Here is a 6,386-nt window from a genome sequence, read left to right as displayed (position 1 = left end):
TGGTTTATATATAAAGGCTGGTATTAAATGTCTACTGCATCTTTAAACCAAGAGTCACAGCTAGAGTAGTCAAAAATGATCACAAGTGCTTCATGAAGCTTCATTTGTACATCACTACTTACAGGGGTGTTCACCATATTTACCATTTGAAATAGTAATACATGCACTCTAATAACCATCTGAAAACATATTGCAGTAACGTTGATCCATTTCACCCTCCCTTTGTGCGAGTGTGTGTTTGACTTGCAGAGACGGACTTGTGCAGAATATTACAATCTGCCGGGAACCCGTAGCGCTTGCACACCTGAACACACAGCAATAAAACAACAATCCCTGCAACGATGAGATGTTTCCATGTGGGGAACAAGTGTAATCATCTCACCACGGGCTCCCCGGGCTTCACGCCAGCCAGCGAGCCACTCGATGGCGAACTCACAGCAAAAACCTCAGCAATGTTGGGGAAATAAAAGCTTTTTCTTAATTTGATTATGGCGGCGTTGCGATTTCTCACCGTATTGCGCGGCTGTAAATATTACAGGGGCCCTGTCAGTGCGGAAGTAATTGGCGTTTAGCGCGTGTTCGCCGTTTCCGCTGAGATTTACAGTGTTGACTCAGTGCATGAGACGGAGAGGGATGATGACTGGGAGGCAAGTTCTCCTCCTTCAGCGCCATCTGTCTGGAAGCCCGCTGCGCCACGCCCGAGGCTGCGTTTGTTTGAGTGTAAAACAGGTGGCCATCAGGTGGCCCCCTTCCCCCCCCCCACGCCCCGCCACTCACATCAACATCGTTGCAAAAAGTCTGCAAATGCATTCAAAGGTGGAGCTTCATTGCAAATTCATATTGTTGCTCCTTTTCATCATGCTCTAAATCAGTGCTTCTTAAACTTTTGACGCCAAGTACCAGTTCAAATAAAGATGCAACTCTCCAATTACCGCCATCCTGTGACAAATAATGAAAGTGGCCCAGACATAACCTTTCTTTTTAAAATTTGAATTTCTATTCATCTATTTTTTCCAAGAACACTTAAATGTAAGGGGGAAAATAAGGTCGTGATGGAATATAAATGTTTTGCACAGAGAAGTAAAGCAAACATTGCCTCCGTATTTTTTTAAAAACAAGCAAATTCATTGAACTTTGAAAGTTACACACAACTGAACTCAGGGGCGTAGCCAGAAAAATTTCAGTGGGGTGGCCAGGGTGACACAACACCTCAGTGAACGGCGGCCAGGGGTGGTCATGCATGCATCCATCATTCTTTATAATGAACGATTAATTCTCTGCCGTGTTGTTTTCTCATTATGGTGTGTAAGTAATTATTTTAATTACTGCTGGCTGTAAGAATCGGATGTTCTTTAATTTATTTACTTAGAACAGATTATTTTAAAATTGTCATTCCCCTAGGTGTGTGGGCGTTAGTGGGGTGGTCACAGATTGACAACGGGTGGCCCTGGCCACCCTCTAGCTCTGCCCCTGCCTAAACTGTATTTAGGCAGTCATTTGTTGTTGTGGTTGTTTTTTTATTTTTTTTTGCATACCACTAATAGTAGTCTAAACGACACAATCGTAAATGTTTCACATGCTAAATAATGACAAGTAATTTTTTTTCGTATAGCTACGAATCACAGAAGACTCTCAAAAGTCCACACTTGACAAATATTAACTACTTCCCCTGATCTTAACCCCACAAGAGGGCAAAGGACCACCCCACCGAAAAAAAAAGACCAAGATTTGTACGTATTTTTTTACACCGATGTAAGGAAAATAAAGTAGCTGTAGTTAATGAGTAATTTATTATATTTTGTTGAATAAATAGTTCATAAAGTCATAATGCAAATGTGTTGAACTTAGTAGTTAAATACAACTGAAATGTACTTGTGCAGTGAGACTTTCACGCACCACTAGGGGGAGCCATTGTGCCACACTTTTAAACTCACTGCTTTAATTCATCCCACTCGTCAAGTCGCTTGCCCTCTCCAGGTCTGCGGAATGAGCAGCATTCGAATGGAGTTAAGTACAAAATAAGCGTTTAAAAGGAAACACACTTCTCTATGAATACCGACGGGGTTCGGTGGAAGGCAGAAACAATAAAACACAATTACTCCAACAAAGCCATAATCCCGAGAATCACACATTATGTCCTTTAATGAAGGCACGCATGCTCATTTAAAGCCTTTCAAATGGCACATTGTTGAATCTCATTTTGTCAGCCTCCTCTCTCTTATTCTTATTACTATCGACATTTTCATTAAAATGGTAATGCAAGACAAAGGTCAACAAAGACTCATTAAATTGTTCTTGTATTTGTTCCACATTCTCAGGCATTTCAAAATCGTGTTCCTTCCGAATCTTCCAACAGGACTGACTTGGAAGATGAATGTGACCCAAAATTACTTTTAAAGGAGGCATTCCTTTTCACTATTTCAGACAGTTGCCATGTACAACATACACACATATTGACACTACATTCACGTCGATGGGCAATTAAGCTCCATCAATGAAACTAATATGTCCGTTTTGGAATGTTGGAGGATTTCAAAATTTGAACCCCGAACCTCGGAAACCTTGAGGCAGACTTGCTTACCACTTCCTCCACTGAGATGCTAGCAAGAAAACATTTTTTAATATAGATTCTATTAAATGTTTTCTTCACTACTGCACTGTCAAGGTCGTTTTTGTATACAGTAGGTCAGGTTTATTTTCATTAAGTATAGCGTGCCCAACAAATTGCTTTTATGTACAAATTATCAGGAATGCATACACAGCGTTTTATTGAGATGTGGAATGAAACCTAAATTATATTGACTTGAGAGATCAATAGAAAAAAAAAAAATTCTATTGTTGATAATAACCAATCACAAGAATACTGATGTCAATTCAGTCTAAAATATGCACGCAACAAGCTCCTCTGTTTGATACTTGGATGTTCTCGTTATTTATCCTTCCCTCACCTGCCAAGCTAACAAGCTAATTTACTCACAAATTATATTGAGGCCAAACGTTGTCCGGATGTAAAAACAAAGTGTTGTAAAAAACACGATAACGACAACACAAACATCACCCAACTCTTTTGCCAATTGCTGGTTTTATCGAGCTTTAAAATGACATTTTAAAATGACACAAAAGCATGACATGCTCCGTGTCTTCTCACAGGTTATGTCAGGAATATCAAAGTGGGTGTGGCCTAATAATCGCAAGCTCGCGTGATCAATATATCAGAAACACACTCATGAAAAATGTTGTTACCGGTCATTTATATTTGACTGAACACGTTTGACATTTGTGCTACACTATTTCAGAATCATCTTACAGGTTGACAGTGTCATGTTGTTTAAATGCTTGAAGGCCAAACAAAAGCAGGATGTCATAGTTTTGTTGTGTTGCTTTTAATTTTGGCCGTTTGTGAAAAGGTCGGTCCTGAGAGAAAGATTAAAAAAACAAAACAAAACAAAAAAAAAAAAACACTGAGGGTGGATGTTATGACAAGCGATGTCAGTTCAGGTGGAAGCTCGTCGCAAAATGTTAAACGGAGCCTCAAGAGAGTAGGAGGATGTTCCAAATATGTTTTTTTAAGACACCGTTAATGTCAGTTTTCAACGTTTAATCAACTCATCGAGGCTTTTTGTCAATGAAATTGCAAAATAGTTCATAACTAGTGTTTGGGGTGTAAACTAAGCACAGACTTGCGCTGGTTCTAAATTCTTTGCCTGTGCTAAGTGTATCAGGCCAACCACCAATGCATTCATCTTTTGTGTTGCTTTTATGAGGCAACTTCTTTTAGTTGTTGCTGTTGTTTCCACACTCCTCTTTTTGCAAGAAAACGCATGCTCTCTACGGTGTAAGTTTGGAAATGTGCTTGACCGCTCTACAGCTTTCTGCATCTTTTATAGTTAAAAAAAAAAAGTCATCTATATAAGCACCACGCAACAGGAAAAGATGGAGTTTGTGTTGTATATACAGTATACACCAGAATTTATTATAACAAAATTATTTCAAACTGAGTTTGATAGCGAGTATGTGTGACCTTTTAGTTGCACAACAAAAGGACACGTTTTTTACACGTAGAATACAAATTGATCCCAAAGGCATTTTGAGATATGTTTACATTCCACTACAGTCCATCACTGTGCACACTGGATGAATGAGCAAGGGTCCAAATTATTATGTGCATTGTAATTTTTTTATGTATGCAATACATAATGTTCAGACGCATTCATGTAACATTGCTGAAATATTGCAAAGTCATAATAACTGCGGGTGCTAAATGGAAGAGTGTCAAGAATTTTTTTTTTTTTGTTCCTGTGAGGAAATAATATTACTGTTATGTGAATTCATTAGCAGTATTTTGAAAGAAAGTTTATAACGTTTAAGAAAAAACAAAGAATTATGGAAATGAAGTCATAATTCATGAGGGAAGTAAACAAATATATATATTAGGAGAATAAAGCTGTAACATCACAGGAATAACACAATCAATCAATTCACAGCCAACAATTCTAAGTCATCTTAAATTATAACTTGAACTGTTTGTGATGAACCACAGTTAATATCCGTTTATATTTGTCTTTGCAAATAACAAATATGAATGTGTGCAAACTGCTGAAAATGTGGCCGGAAGTTATTTTGTTAGTGTTCCGTGTCTGTCAGTGACCCAAACAAAGTAAGAGGAGAAGTCATTATCATCATGGTCAGGCTGAGTGACATGCTCCCTAATTAGAGCCGCAGTGGCGTTAGCGGGCGGGGGGCAAAAACTGTCTCATTTTGACAATGATGGAAGACGACTGATAAGCTTGTTTGCAGACAAAATGTGACCAAAAGCGGCCGAGTGAGGGAGTGAAGGGAGGAAATGCTTCCTTTGTTTCCCTCCGGCGCGTGCTGACTCATCCGCAGTTCGCCACTTGGCGTTCGGTTACGTCACCCGACCGGAGGTCATATGATGACATTGTCTTTTGCGAGGTGCACGCGCGCTCCTGACGGCCTACGTGGGTGGGCGTGTTTCTATGCCGGTGGTGACATTTACTTGACTGTTCTGTTGTTGTGCTGAGTTAAAGGTTAATGTTAATCGTCGCTGTTTGGCAGAGACGCAGCAAAGAACACGTGCAACCGAGCGGCACACGTTCATAAAAGTCGTATGGTAAACACTCACGCCAGACAACAGTGGGATGAAAAAAACAGTTTGCTTGATTTGCTATTTGTATTAGAACATATTTGGCTTTTACAGAATTCCATCTTGAAAAATTAAGACCTTCTTTTAAAGACTTTTTTCTCAAACATTTTTATACATATTGTAAGGTTATTGCTGTTGAAAAAAGATTCTTGTAAGATTTTTTTTCCCCCCCAAGGAAAAGTATAAATCTCACTTTTATTCAGGAAAATAAATATTGCATTACTCTGAATAAGAATACCACTGTATCTAATGTATACATTTGTTAAAAAAAAACAACAACAAATTCAAATAAAAAAGGCTTTGCTCGCATGAGTTTGACTCCATCATACAACCCCCCCACACCCCAGTTTGCAAAACAAAAACAAAGAATTGGTGAAATATTTTCTTCTTTAAAAGAAATAAAACAATAAAAAATATTATAGTCTTGTCTTAACAGCACAACTTTGTACTTACAAAATTACCAGTTATGTTAAATATAAATCCATAAATATATTGAAAAATAAATTGTTTTCTTTGATTTTTTTTTTTTTTTTTTATCTTGAAAAAATGTGATTATTCTAAAAAAGAAAAAAATATGACAAAATACTCCTTTGGTAGCTCGCAGCAAAGAGTGTATTAGTTTTTGTAGAGGTGGGTCACCTATAAAAGATAATTTGATAAGTTGACACATACATGGTTGCTATTGAAGGGCGATGTGATTCAATAAAGTAAGATTACGATTCGATTCGATATGGTCCGGCTCAGTTCAAGCGTCCCTGACGCAATGAGTTTCTTGTTGTCATATTACATACATATGAATGACCTTTCAAGTCTGTAAATGTGGCATTTCCTTTGATGATCTCTCTCCAATAAAAGACGATTTGATGCGCTTCGCCATAAATTATAAAGTGAAATGATTCAATTTTGTTCGATTCGATGCACTCACATCTTTGAAATCAAAACTCATTTTCCGATTCAATATTTTTTTTTTTTGTCACACACCTACATTTTGATTTCTCCATTGCAAGACAGCAGAGGTTAAGAAGTCTCATGGCACCTGAGGTCGAAGTTACTCTTGGAAAATGTGACTCTTATTAGGTTTCCAGTGCAATACATGTTTTAATGTAATTGCCTGGGCTGCCGTGCCGCTCTTCGCGAAAACCACTTCTTTTGTTGTTTTCTTTGAATATGAACACAGGTTCAGCAGCAGACGAGAAAGATAAAAGCGAACTTACGGTTGCGA

This window comes from Filicampus tigris, chromosome 9 (assembly GCF_054856515.1).
Source record: "Filicampus tigris isolate MCC_2025a chromosome 9, RoL_Ftig_1.0, whole genome shotgun sequence".
Classification (NCBI taxonomy): domain Eukaryota; kingdom Metazoa; phylum Chordata; class Actinopteri; order Syngnathiformes; family Syngnathidae; genus Filicampus; species Filicampus tigris.
Note: the sequence above shows the minus strand (reverse complement) of the source record.